Consider the following 15226-nt stretch of genomic DNA (forward strand, 5'->3'; position numbering starts at 1 on the left):
AAAAAAAAAAAAAAAAAAAAAAAAAAAAGAATATGAAACATACTTTCCAGCATCCCAGGAGAATAAGACTGGTGTGATCCCTCTACCCATGTGACGTCAGGATGACAGTAATAGCATAGTAATAAGCATTGACCTGGCACATAAAATTTCTTTAAAACTGTAGATAATTATTATGTCAGCAAAAGTTTCCCACCTAGCTAGCATAGAAATGGTAAAGATTCAATAAAATTATAGAAAAGGCTGAAGAAAGCTAAGAATAATCTTGACTACATTGGTTCATTTTTCAACATTTTTTATGCACAGGTATGAACTTGGTTTCCTATAAATTCATTGTTTTTTTTCTAATTAGTTGTGCATGTTATTTATAGTTCACTTTTCATATTATTTTGAAGTTCAGGCTAAATTTATTATTTAAAAAGGGCTCAGTACATCAGAGTGGGCAGCTGAAGAACCATTCTGTGCTCCTGTTCCAAGCCTCACGTTCAAATGAATATTTAATCTTAGGTAATTTGAATATATATCTCATCTTTGTTGAGAAAACACCTTTAAACACCAATAAGATTTATATTTATTTATTTATTTTTATTTTTAAATTTTTTTTGGTACCGGGGATCAAACCCGGGTCCTTGTGCTTGCAAGTAAGGCCACCAAACCGCTGAGCTAAATCCCCGGCCCTAAGATTTATATTTAAATAGCCATCATAACAGAATTCTAGGGTATCAAATGGCAATGTTTCTAGCAATGCTGGGCACAATTTGATTTATTACTGAGAACTGAGTCCTCACACAATCCCTGGGAGAACTGGGATGGTTGGCTGTAGATAAGACCTTGAGAAAAGCTTCTTAAAATACAGACAGCATGCACCCTCCAAGTGAGTTACAACTTCTGCTTCCAATAGAAAGTTGCAGAATCTGGACCTACTGCTAGATCTGTTGAATTCAAGGTCATAGTACTGTAGAAGAAAACAATATATTGGGATGCCATGAAATAATTGCCTCTGCCAACCCACAGAAAGAGTACCTATACAGTGGTAGGGTGAAAGAATGATCCCCCCAAGCAAATTTGTAAGTAACAATAGAAAAATCAGTAAGAAGACAACTGTGTGGTTATTATAGGTTTTTAAAATCTGTTTCAAGTACTCTATATGATAAATAAATTTTTATACCTTGGATCCTGGCTACAAATATATTTTGGAAATGTAAATTTCAGCTGTCTAGTGACTGTGGGATAAAAGAAATACTGAAAAGAGAAAGAAACTCATAGCTAACTGTTTTAACCAGGATGAAACACTGTTATAAACATGTGAAAATTATTGTAATGCCTAGAATATATAGGTTTTATAATCTAAATTTAAAAAATGATAAAATAATAACAAATACTGGAAAGATTGTGGAGAACCCTTCTACACTGTTGGTGTACAACCACTATGGAACTCATCATTATTTTTTCTATGAAATTAAAAATAGTATTAAATCTAGACAGCAGTGTTAGTTCCATAAGTCTGGAAATGTACAAAAAGCTATTAAACTATTAAACTATACTTTTAAGGAGAAAAAAATTGAAATAATTTCCTACAAATTATTTTCTGTTAATGGAAGTTAGTCTACAAAATTAGAAAGTATTTTCTATATTTATAAACTTTGTTTTATTTTTATATTTAAACTTTTCATGTTTTCTTATTATGCTTATCTAAAATAATTTTCTAATCAATTCTTAGATATTTGTGTAAAATCTCCTAAAATACTCTACTTGATTTTTAAAAGGAAGCCTGCACCTTAAAATGGTTCTTCAGAAAATAAATACTTTAGCGGTATGATCATTTTTCAAAATTGAAAAGATGAAAACTAAAAAGTTACAACTTAATACACAAACGATGTTTTACATTTTTGACTAACTTTTCATTCATTTGTAAGTAATTATCTTCTTCCATTTTTAGTTGATTAATATTTATTTTTTGCAGAACAACTTTCATTTTTGAAATGTACTTATTTTATAGATTTTCACCTGTGTATCTTTTAATAAGTGTCATTTTCAGTTTCAAAATATTTTATATTTATTCTTCTATAGGACTATAAATATATGGAGGTATGATATAAAGATGCTTTAAGTTCTACACAAGTTTAAGGAAAATTATTAAATGTACCTACTAGAATTTAACAGAAACAAAAAAGAAGAAAGAAAAATTTAAGAAACACTGAACTTCAGAAAAAGGTCTATTGATGATGAGAAATATTCTTAAATTTTCTTAATTCCTTAAAAATGCCCCTAAGGCAGATATGGAAACGTGATCGCCTTGCAATTCAACACAACATACAGTTTTGTTGTTGTTGTTGTTGTTGTTGTTGTTGTTGTTGTTGTTGTTGTTGTTTTAGCTTTTTGGCCTACCCAGACTTTGACTACATGGTATTTTAAATTTGAATTTGATGTCAAAATTTTAAAATAAGTTGATTTCTTGATAGCAGCCATTCTTTGTGGGGTGAGGTGGAAATCATCCAATAACAAAAAGTTGGGGGGGTTGTGGGGAGAAAGGAACCCTTCTCCATTATTGGTGGGAGTGCAGACTGGTGCAACCACTATGGAAATCAATATGGAGATACCTCAAAGAGCCAGGACTACAGGTTCCATTTGACCCAGCCATCCCTCTGCTGGGTATCTTTCCAAAAGGATTAAAGGAATCATATCACAGTGATATATGCTCACCCATTGTTTACAGCGGCACAGTTTGTAATAGCTAAAACTTGGAAACAGCCCATTTCCTCATCAGTTGGAGACTGGATAAAGAAGACGTGGTTTTTCAATAACATGGAATACTACTCAGTCAGAAAGAATGAGACATTAGAATCATTCATAGGAAAATGGATGCATATTGAGGATATACTCTTAAGAGAAATATATAAGTCTCACACGTGTAAAGACCGAATAGTTTCTCTGGTGTGAAAAACTATAAGTGTACATAAGATCCTAATGATATAATTGACAATGTGAAATAGGAAGAAAAAGGCTAAAGGTGTATGGGAAATGGGAAGGGTAGGGGAAAGGGAATAAGGAAAAAGAAAAAAGAGAGAAAAGGAAAAAATTGAAACGAAATCTTTATAAATAGGGAAGGGTGGAGGGGGTGAAAGGAGGGCAGGGCTATGGGTAAAAATGAGAACCAAGACCTGTCATGTAAAGGTACAAGATACCAATGATGAATGTATCTGTACTGCATACCTAAAATGTACCAATAAACTCAATGATAAAAAAATTTAAAATAAGGATGCATTTAATGAAAATCTAGAGCTGCAGTGTTCCATAAATCCTGGACTTACAGGTACTAACCTCAGCCATTCTCTAAGTGGGGTATGTGATCTCCCTGTTAGCATAACCTCCAACTCTTGCCTCACTACCCAACACCATGGCTGTGTAACTGTACTATTTTCCATTTGCAAAATTACATATCACTGCCTTTATTGATTCAGCTTTCTTTTGGCTTTTGATTTTGTGCTCTCTACTTTTAGCTTATTATCTGCTATATTAGCTGTCAATGAAACTGACACACCTGTTTTTAACATGAATTTTTTGCTGATGTCATCTTCTGCATCTCTTCTCATCTAAAATCACCCAGTGGTTATTAGTTCTCTGCAGAATGATGTTACACCAGATGATGCCAACCATATGTCAGTGCCTCATAAACTCATTCTGTTCAGTATTCCAGAATTAATCTAGGCATACTAGTGGCTACTGATTTTTTTCTTTAACTGAAACAGAAAGAGTCTCTGTCAGTAAGAAGCCTCACACAAAATAAGGATATTGAGCTACTATAAAAAGTCTCTGTACTTTGTCCTTGCAAATTGCTAATTTCCTTTTGTTTCTTCTTGGGCAATATGTCTTCTAGGAATCATGTTCATATATGTATTTTTTTCTCATTGTTTATTGGTACATTTTAGATATGTAGTACAGTTACATTCATCATTGGGAACTAGTATTTGTATTTGTATGGCATCTGGTTCTCAACTTTATGCATCATTTTTTCAGGTGAACTTGGATATAAGTATCAGAACACTCACTCCAACTTTGCTTTTAAAATAAAATATGCTCTGCAAAAGAAATCATCAACAGAACTAAGAGACAACCTACAATGTGGGAAAAACGTTTTACCAGCTACTCCTCAGACAAAGGGCTACTATCTAGAATATATAAAGAACTCAAAACAATCAGCCCCCACCAAATATAAAGACCCGATTGAAAAATGGGCATCTGAAATGAACAGACATTTCTTAGACAAAGAAGTAAAAGCATCAACTAAATATATGAAAAAATGTTCTACATCACTGGTCATTTGAGAAATGTAGATGAAAAGAACAGTGAGATTCCACCTCACCCCACAAAGAATGGCTGCTATCAAAAATCACACAATAACAAATGTTGGTGGGGTTGTGGGGAGAAAGGAACCCTGCTCCATTGCTGGTGGGAGTGCAGACTAGTGCAACCACTATGAAAATCAATGTGCAGATACCTCAAAGAGCTTGGACTGGAGGTTTCATTTGACCCAGCCATCCCTCTGCTGGGTATCTTTCCAAAAGAATTAAAAGAATCATATCACAGTGATATATGTGCACCAATGTCTATAGCGGCACAGTTTGTAATAGCTAAAACTTGAAAACAGCCCATTTGCCCATCAGTTGGAAACTGGATAAAGAAGATGTGGTTTTTCTGCAGCATGGAATACTACTCAGCCAAAAAGGATGAGAAATTAGATTCATTCATAGGAAAATGGATACATTTTGAGGATATACTCCTAAGTGAAATAAATGAATCACACATGTGTAAAGACTGAATAGTTTCTCTGGTGTGAAAAACTATAATAGTACGTAAGGTCCTAATAAGAAAATTAACAATGTGAAATAGGAAGAAAAGGGCTAAATGTGTATGGAAAGTGGGAAGCGTAGGGGAAAGGGAATAAGGGAAAAGAAAAAAGTATGAGAAAATGAAAAAAATGGCAATAAAGTGTTTGTAAATGGGGAGGGGAGGAGGGGGTGAAAGGAGGGAAGGGACAAGGGGAAATAATGAGAACCAAAACCTGTCATGTAAAGGTACAAGATCCCAGTAATGAATGTAACTGTACTGTATCCCTAAAATGTAGCAATAAACTCAATAAAATAAAATATGCTGTTACACAAAAGTTCAGTGTAGCACACATTCATCAAGTAGTACTAATACTGTATTTTTTTTACTTACTTTAGATACATTAGTGAACAGCCATGCTATTTAGCAGTCTTCTGCTTTAAACAGTTATTCTTCACATATACCCTTCATTCTATATGTAGAAATGACATTCTCTTGGATAGGAGTAGAAAAAAGAGACATTTATTTTTATGAAGGATTTTAAGCGTATAATCAGCATATTGGCCAAAAGCGTAGACACAGAAGAAAGCTGATCATGCAGATGAAATTTGAAGGCCATCTCCTGGAGAATTCCACTTTCCATTCTATTCAAGCTTCTGACTGATTGAAGGAGGCCCACCTACACTCTAGAGTACAGTCTTCTTTGCTGAAAAGTTTACTGACTAAATGTTAATCCCACTTCCCTGAAACCTTTATATTCATAGTTTTTCAGATATGTATTCATTTATTACCTTTTCAGAAAACAAATCCTCTGTGCCCTCATTGATAGATTTTACCATACTATATTTCTTCATAGCTTTTGAAAATATCTAAAATTACCTTGCATCATAAGTACAGTCTTCTTTGCTGAAAAGTTTACTGACTAAATGTTAATCCCACTTCCCTGAAACCTTTATATTCATAGTTTTTCAGATATGTATTCATTTATTACCTTTTCAGAAAACAAATCCTCTGTGCCCTCATTGATAGATTTTACCATACTATATTTCTTCATAGCTTTTGAAAATATCTAAAATTACCTTGCATCATATATATATATATATATATATATATATGCACATATATATGTTGTATATTTTTTATCTTTACCCATTTCTAGAATAGGAGTGCTATTCTTTTTTATCACCTTTTTTATAGAATTAAAATGAGTTTTCTTTTTGTTGTTGTTGTTGTTGTGTTTTATTTTGAGACAGGGTCTCACTAGGTAGTTGAGACTGACCTGGAACTCAGTATGTACCCCAGGCTGGTCTCAAACTCATAGTGATCCTCCTGCCTCAGCCTCCCGAGTGCTGGGATTACAGGCGTGCGCCACCACGCCCGGCTTAAAATGAGTTTTTAAATACTAAGTTTTTAACAAACTTGGGTCAAATTTTTATATTCACCTGAGTGACAAATATAGTTTTTCTCATCCAAGAGGAGAATATTTATATAGAGAGAACAAATTTGCAAGTCATTTTTGCATCTTGTTGGTTACATGTATATTTACCTATTAGCTTTCATCCCATCCCTTTTCTTCGCACAAATAGTAGGAGTAGAAGTCAAATTGCATTTCTTAGTCTTTCTTGCCTGTTGACTTTTATTCAGATTCTCCCAAGGGAAGACATTAGTGGAGGAATCAGATAATTGGAGGAGAGAAACTTGTTTTCTTTTTTCCTCTTTTCTGGCATCGTATGAGTGACATCATCCATCCCATGCACCAACAATTTACTGTCAGCTGCTGTAGTCCCTCCGCCCCACTCTCAGAACAAGCTTCAGGCCTTTCCTCCCTAGTCTCAGGTCTTATTGTTTCATGGTTTTGGGGCTATCTAGATATCTTCCTCAACAGGAGACCCTGGAATAATCTGGGCTGTCTTCATATCATCTCTTTATTTTTCTGCAGCTACTAATCTCTAATGTATTTTAAATTTATTTCCTTCTCTTTCTCTTAAAGTTTCTGATACCATATAGCAATGTTACTGAGTTAAATCCCCAAATTGTAGTTGATTATTATTATTATTATTATTATTATTATTATTATTATTATTAATTTTGAGACAGGGTCTCACTGTGTAGTTGAGACTGAACGAACTCACAGATCCTCCTGCCTCAACCTCCTGAGTGCTGGGATTACAGGCTTGCACCACCATGCCTGACTATAGTTTATTATTTTGAAACATTAGAGTGTTTCCTCTCCTTTTTTTAAATCCAACAGGGGTTTCCAGGAAAAGAACTTCAAGGATACAATCCTTGTGTTAAGGTATCTTAGAAAGCTTGATACAATAATTGCCTCATTACTAGTTGAAAAGGGGTTAAAATTGATCCATGACATGCAATGACATCACACCTGCCAGGCTATTTGTTGTTTCTTTATATCAAAAGTTTACTGAGGTAAAGCTATGTCAATTCAAATGGTTCATGCATTTAACTGCTATAAGAGTAATGACTGCTAAAGGACATGGGACAAGATGTTTTATTGAGACTGCACTGGATTATTTATTATAGAAAAAAAGGATATATTTGGGGTTTTAAAATATTGTTTCAAGGAAGACCAAATGCCCAGAGAAATTTAATTGTAGTCTTAAAATATATAGTCATGCAGCTCTCCAAGGAAAATCTCAAATCCCATTTCAAATCTAAAAGTGAAAAGTCCAGAATTACAATATAAACTGCGTTCACTGCTTCACTAAAGCATCCTATGTGAAATTTAAGGCACACTATCACATGTGAAATTTAGAAGATATATTGCAAAAGAAGCTCTGAAGGTTGACACAGAGATATTTTGGGAGACAGATGAATCTGAGGATCTTGAACAAGCAATCTCGTTGAACTACCATGGTTGGCAGAAATAATCTCCATATTTAAGGATGTTTGACTGTTTCTATCTGAATAAAACTGTAATAACATCTTCTAAAGAAGTTGATTTTCAAGTAGATGCTTCATATGACTAATTTCCACCATTCCTCAGTGCTTCTTGACCTATTCCTAAATGTTAGCATACCCATGAGAAATAAATGCAGTCTTATCCAAGGAGACATACGTCATGTGCAAAACATCATTGTAATATTTACATCATTTAATCATATTAGCTTCAATTGGGGCAAAATATGTGAGAATCAAGTCTCAGGAATTTGGATGAAAGAGCAGTTTATAGAAAATTTATATTTAATATGATTTCTTGAATAGATAGGAGTGGCTCAGTTGTGGACCCTGCATTAGATTTTATTGTGATGCTGAGGTATAATATTGTGGCAATATTATGTGGCATATATTAAAGAAACTTTACAAGGCATGGGGAAGAAGAAACAGCAGAGGCTATATAGTAATTGCAACTTGATCATCCTTTACTAGTATTTTTCTTGTGGGTCTAGAGAGCACTTACTTCATTCATATATTGAGACATAAGAATAAGGAAATATAAGAATTCTCAAAATTCTGTGATTGAGGAAGTGCATATGAGAACAGATGGAACAAAAATGCTTATGAACTAATAGTTGTTGAACCATAAATAATTATGGTAGTACTGTACTATTTCTCATATTTTGTATATTTTCATTTTCCCTCTTACAGAAAAGGTCATATTTTGTTAACACGGGAGAGATAACTTTAAAAAATTATGTCATTATTACATTAAAGAAACAAAAATGTCTTCCATAAAACAAATTGTTCTTATATATCCCTTTGTAAGTTATACATAAAGTGATCCTATATTTCTATATCACGCTCAATTTCCTTTCATTTTAAAGCATTTTTTCCCTCAAGCTTCATGTATATTCTTTAGTTGCTTAATAAAAAGGAACTGGAGAGATTATGGTGACATCTTCTGTTTTCTTTGTTTTTTTCACATTGAGTTTATTGGTGCATTTTAGGTGTACAAAGTAGTTGCATTCATCATTGGGAAGTTGTACCTTTACATAACAGGTCTTGGTTCTCATTTTTCCCCTTACCCCTGCCCTCCCTTCACCCACTCCTCCCTTCCCTATTTGCAAATACTTTATTTCTATTTTTTCTTCTTCTCATTTTTTTCTTTTCCCTTATTACCTTTCCCCTACCCTTCCCACTTCCCCTATACTTTTAGCCCCTTTACTTCTATTTCACATTGTAAATTATACCATTAGGATCTTATGTACAATTATAGTTTTTCACACCAGAGAAACTATTCAGTCTTTACACATGTGTGACGTATTTATTTCATTTAGGAATATATATCATCAATATTTATCCATTTTCCTATGAATGACTGTAATTTCTCATTCTTTATGGCTGAGTAGTATTCCATGTTATAGAAAAACCACATCTTCTTTATCCAGTCTCCAACTACTGGGCAAATGGACTGTTGCAAGTTTTAGCTATTACAAACTGTGCCGTTGTAAACATGGGTGAGCATATATCACTGTGATATGATTCTTTTAATTCTTTTGGAAAGACACCCAGAAGAGGGATGGCTGGGTCATATGGAACCTCTAATCCTAGCTCTTTGAGGTATCTCCATATTTATTTCCATAGTGGTTGCACTAGTCTGCACTCCCACCAACAATGGAGAAGGGCTCCTTTCTCCCCACAACCCCGCCAACATTTGTTATTGTGTGATTTCTTGATAGCAGCCATTCTTTGTGGGGTGAGGTGGAATCTCAGTGTTGTTTTCATCTGCAGATCTCAAATGACTAATGATGTGGAACATTTTTTCATATATTTAGTTGATGCTTTTACTTCTTTGTCTGAGAAATGTCTGTTCATTTCAGATGCCCATTTTTGAATTGGGTCTTTATATTTGGGGGGCTGGTTTTTTGAGTTCTTTATATATTCTAGATAATAGTCCTTTGATATCTTCTGTTTTAAATGGAACACCCCCTTATTTGCTACATAGTTTCATTTCTGCTCCTGTTTTAAAGCAAAAGATACATTTATTTTAAAATCTAATATTATGTGAAAAAGTACACTGATCTTAATTTGTAAAATCTTACACAGCCAATATACAAGCTTACACAGAAAAATATATAATATATTTGCCTGGTTACATTATAGATGACTACAATTTTTGGAAGTTGTCAGTATTTTCTAAATTTATTTTTTATTTTTGAATTATCCATAATATGGTAAAATGAATTTAAGAGAATGAGTTCTGTGCTGACTGCCTTTCATTAGATAAGGATGAGACTGCAAGAGACCAACTTTAAAATAGGCTGACTGATTTCGATGGAAATTATGGGAGTCCTGAATAGCAGAAGCTAAGTAGGAGTTGCTAACCTACCAGAGAAATTGTGTACATGCGGAACTGGTCTGTGGGTGACATCCAGAAAGCAGTTTCCGAGACACTCCAGTGCTTGATCAAAGAGGTCATGTGCAAAGTGGTTATAAAGGCATGTGTAGAAATTCTGCAAGGGCTCAATAATGTAGGCTTCCGTGTACCAAAGCTCTTTGACCACAGTCATTGTTGAGTAGACAGAATTCAGAATGTGAGATCAAGTATAGATGCTCATATATGTGCTTTCTTAGCTTTCTTTTGTTATTATAATAAATTATAAATTTAGCAGTTTGAAACATGAATTTATCTCACAGACAATTTTTTATCCATTTTCCTACCTGGTGATAATTAAATAACACTTTTTGGGTTTAAGCACACTGTTTTAAGTAAATAGGCCTTACACATATAAAAAAATTAATATTTCTAATAGGAAATGAGCAAAGCATTAAATTCCAATTACACTAGAAGTCTAGTAGGTTAGATTGGTTTCTCTCTCTGGAGACTCACCAAGCCAATATCAAAGTTTTGTAGGTCTTCCTTCCTGGAAGCTCAAGGAAATAATTAATTTTTGGATTCACTCAGGTTGTTGGTAGAATTCATGTACATTTGCTTGTAGGATGAAGTCCCACATTTCCTTGCCAGGGGTTATTCTCAGTTTCTAGAAGCGTCCTTCTTTCCTTGGCTTGTCAGTCAAGCTATTCTCTTACTTTGGGATCTCTCTGACATTCTATGTGTTTCTCACATCTTTGATGTATCTCTTTTGACTATAGCTAAAAAGATGCTCTACAATTGTAAGAATACTTGGTATTACATGGAGCCCAACTAGATAATCCAGGATAACCTTGTCCTCTTAAATTATATAATTTTAATCAGCTCTGCAGTGCTCCTTTTGTCATGTAAAATAATGTGCTCATAGGCTTGAGGGATGGGAGAATGAAATATTTGGACATCTATTATTCTGCCTTCAACATATATAATGTTGCAGTTGAAATATTTCAACATGCTTAAGGAAGAAATTTCATGCACATATCTCTTAAGATACCTATTATATTTACTTATGAACATAAGACTAGTTTATAGCTATGTAAACTATTATAGTACACACATGCATCTTTACCTAAGAATATAAGTAATAAATTCTGCCTGGAAAAGGGAAGTTGGAATGGATAGATTTCTAATAGAAATAAATAACTCTAAAGCCAATTATTACAATGAATACTAAAGAGAGCAAGGGAAAACAAAAGTGAGGGTTGATGCTATTTTTGTGCTTTAGACAAGGGAAGAAACTTACTGTTAGATTTGAAAGAAAAAGGTTGACCATGTTAGGAGAAATGTAGAGGCACAAGTGGTATATAACAAACACATTGCAGAGTCTTACATGCACAGGACAACCTTAAAGATGAAATTGCTATAGCAGATTTCTTCATAATTCCCCAAACTTTAAAGCAAGGGGGAGTTCTTCATTATAAAAACATAGAGTGACAGAATATTATTCAGTGATAAAAAAAGGAAAAAGCTACTAAGAAACAAAAATGTATGGCGTCTTCCCTGAATGTTACTAAGTGAAATAAGCCAGTCTGAAAAAGGCTACTTATTATATCATTGCAATTATATGACATTTTGGAAAAAGCAAAAGTATAGAGAGAACAGAAAGACAAATGATTGCCAGGTTGGTGGAGGAAAGAATAGAGAGAACCCAAAGGATTTGTAGGGAAGTAAAATCATTCTGTGTGATTCTATGGGAGATACGTATCCTTACTGATGGAATGTACAAAATCAAGAAGGAACTCTTGTGCCAGTTACTTTTGTCAACAAGACTTTCTTAGGACTCCTAAGGGGATGATTGGATTGTGTAATAAATCTGATCATTGAATTTACCCATCTATGAGTTAGTAGCTGAATGGTCTACTAGGAGACAGGGCCTAGTTAAACCAAGTGGGTAATGGGCTTGTGACCTTGGGACCTACATCTGGTCTCTGGTTCCTTCCACAAAGGCTCTTTCCAACCCATTCTCCTTCCCAGCTGCCAAGAGTTGAGCAGTTTTACTCTACCACATCCTTTTGCCAGAATATCTCTGCTTTGGAGCCAGATTACCAGGGATAAAAACCTCTGAAAACATGAACCACTATAAACATCCCCTCCCTTCCACTTGTGAATATCAGGCATTTGTCCCAGCCACAGGAAAGCTGAGCAGTACAAAACTCTACTTTAAACTGTGGACTTTCATGATAATGATATGTCAGTTTAGATTTTTCAGTTGTAACAAATGTGAGGGAGATCGACAGTAGAAATGGTGTGGAACAAAGAGATACATGGGAAATCTGTACTTTCCAATCAATTTTTGCAACAACAACTGTTCTAAAAAATAGAGTCCATTAAAAAGTACAATGGCCTAGGAGGACTTAGAGAAATTTCTGAAACTGACAAAATAGGGGTCACTGTACATAGAAATCTGACATTTAAATGTATAAGTGCTGGTGATATTTTAATTTCATATTGTCAATATTGTTAGCTTGATTTAAAATATAGATTTTATAAAAATCTAGATGGTCCCACCATTACAGATTAAATTGTATTTAAGTTAAACACAATAGCCTCTCCATTTGGACACAATACTAAACATTTGATATTACTCTGTTTTGCTGGTTGTTGATATAAACATAAATCTTTGAAATGAACAGGAAATGGGCCGGGGATTTAGCTCAGTGGTTCCGCTGTCTAAAAATGAACAGGGAAGGGAAAAATGCTTTTTGGAAGGCTGTATATATGTTCATATCATCAAAAAGAAGGACAATATTTTAACCAGGATAATTGAACATAGTCAGATTCACAAGAAGTCTCAAAACAAAATAAATTATCCCCTTGATTTAGAATGGGGATAAGCAAAATGACAACGTTTTAGAATCCAGTGATAGACATTTATACATCATGTTTAGATTATTATTAAGGAAAAATAAATGTGAGTAAATTAATACTTAATTTGGATTCTGCATCAAAATAGGGAAGGGAAGGGGCTCCCCTTCATTGAAAATATAAATTAGTTAATAAATTTCTTGTAGGTAGGTAGCAAAAATACAAGCTGCAATTTGCTTGCTGTTGACTCAAGTGCATTGCCTGAATAACTTCTTATGGTCTCTGACAGACAACAGTTTAGTGCATTTTTAAGGAGAAGTAAGGGAGGTCAAGGGTATAAGAAATTGGGGATGGCTTTTATGCTTTTTTAAGAAAATGAATTTAAAGCAGTTGCATAGGAAAAAAGCTTTTGAATTTCTTACAAATGGCTTTTAAATGTTTTCAATAATATCTTACAAGTGTGAACATCACTACAACCTAAAACAAAATGAAAAGGGAAATTTTATCTTGGCAAAAATACTTTGTCCTCATTACTCTTTTTGTGCTTGTCTGCCACTAATTAAAACATAGAATTCTAAATGTAGGCCTAATTAACACAATGTAAAAACTAAATGAATCCCTAAACTTTAAGAGATTAACTGTCTGATTTTTCTTTGGCCTATATTTTTCATTTTATCCCCTTTAGTTTGAATGGAGAATGAAAAGTTACAACAACAACAACAATAATAATGAAGTGTCAATCTTAAAAGTGAATGTTCTACCTCATTTAACTGGGACTACTTTGCCCTTTCCACATTCTTGGGATATTTAAAAGTAGCGGTGCCCTCTGCCTCCAGGAAGATGCTGTGTAGTCGTAAAGTGTGATATTTCTGTTCTTTATTGAAGCACTCCGCTAGCTAAATTGTTCTCATCTAGCCACTTTAGGGTCTTGCAATGCCTCTAAATCTTATCAATTCTTTCTTCAAAATCTAGCTAAAGGCCTACTTCTTTCCTGCTGGTTCCAGTCCACGTTATACTTTTTCTTTTTCCTTTTACTTCGTGTCGTTTGGCACAAATCTTTCAGCATTCAGTATTTGTTTCCACAAGCACAGCGGTTACCTTCTTTAGAGTGTTTCTCTTGTTTCCATAGGCTGAGCCTAAGGAAAACGTTTGGTGGGAGGAGCACGCCGTGATACTGTCCGTGGTCCTGAAACATCACTGTTGGTTAAGGACATTTTTCAGATTTATCTGGTGACTCCTGACCATTTTCTCCCAGAAATTTAAAAACTCTTAAAGTGGCGGGGAGAAAGAGGGAAAAAAAGGCAAGACAATATTGGAAGGGGAGATACAGGGATGTACAGAGGCAGTACTCTCAAATAATAAGCTTGATAAAAGATTCTTGAATTTGACGTAATTTTCTAACTCCAAGTGTGAACTTCGGAACAAGGGAATGAAAAAACAGCTGACATAGCTAATAATGAGTGGGCATTAAAAATGCCTGTGCCAAGTGGTATAAAGCCTTCTAAACACTAGCATGAACAAAGGCATTGATGTTAGCGGGCAAGGGTACCAAGAGGTATCTTATTCGGAATGCAGCATCAGCTGTGCTCTACCAACTGCCATAGGTTTATTTATCTTGATTTTCCCATTTTGATTTACCAAAAAAAAAAAATGTCACTTGATACTATGGCAGAGCAAAGATAACTGTAACTTATGTTTCACCTTTTATGTAGATTTGTACCATTGTCCCTCAATTATCGTTACATTCCACCACCCAAAAGCCGGAGTGCAGGTGGCTGGCAGGTGTATATATTCCTTGCTGTCGAGGACAAACTCGAGGACAAACAGCGGGTCTTAAACACCTTGGACATCTGAAATGCATAAGTAGAGTGCCTGGTAAAATAAAGAGTCACAATGCCTTCCCACAGGGACAACATTCAGCAAAGCTGTTCAGTGGTCAAAAATTCTATTTGTTTTAACACTGACATCCTCTTTAAAAGTCCAACTCTCCTCAGGGCGTCAGGTCCCAACAAACCTCTCTTCCCTGTCAGCCTCCACTACTGCTGCACTCAGCCCCTGCCGCCCTCCTCCTCCCACGTGTCAGCGCCCTGTGGAAATGACCCTTCTTCCCACTCTGCGATCCCACCTACCCCCCATCCCCCGCCCCGTACCAATTCTGGCTGCTTAGGAACCCATCCCCGCCCAGACTGCCTGGCAGCTCCAAGAGATTCCCCTCCAGGTCCCCGCCCAAAGGGTAACGCGGTTGTCATGGACACGGCACCTGCGCCC

At 34.9% G+C, this 15226-nt stretch overlaps 1 long non-coding RNA gene across 3 annotated transcripts in view; it reads right to left on the reverse strand.

Moving 5' to 3' along the window:
* LOC104867290 overlaps positions 1 to 15199 on the reverse strand; it is a 54225-nt gene extending 39026 nt beyond the window's left edge. Inside the window, exons 1-3 of one of the 3 annotated variants that reach the window (XR_781727.1) lie at positions 15109 to 15199; positions 14660 to 14808; positions 9640 to 9741 (exon numbers count right to left, since the gene is read on the reverse strand). This is a non-coding gene — a long non-coding RNA (uncharacterized LOC104867290). Of the gene's footprint in view, positions 1 to 9639; positions 9742 to 13648; positions 14156 to 14659; positions 14809 to 15108 lie in introns of those variants that run through there. The other 2 variants (XR_781726.3, XR_781728.2) reach the window with 2 other exon arrangements.
* Between the last annotated feature and the right edge of the window lie 27 nt (positions 15200 to 15226).

The sequence above is a fragment of the Fukomys damarensis genome, unplaced genomic scaffold (assembly GCF_012274545.1).
Source record: "Fukomys damarensis isolate Sample0158 unplaced genomic scaffold, DMR_v1.0_HiC HiC_scaffold_2, whole genome shotgun sequence".
NCBI classification, from domain to species: Eukaryota; Metazoa; Chordata; class Mammalia; order Rodentia; family Bathyergidae; genus Fukomys; species Fukomys damarensis.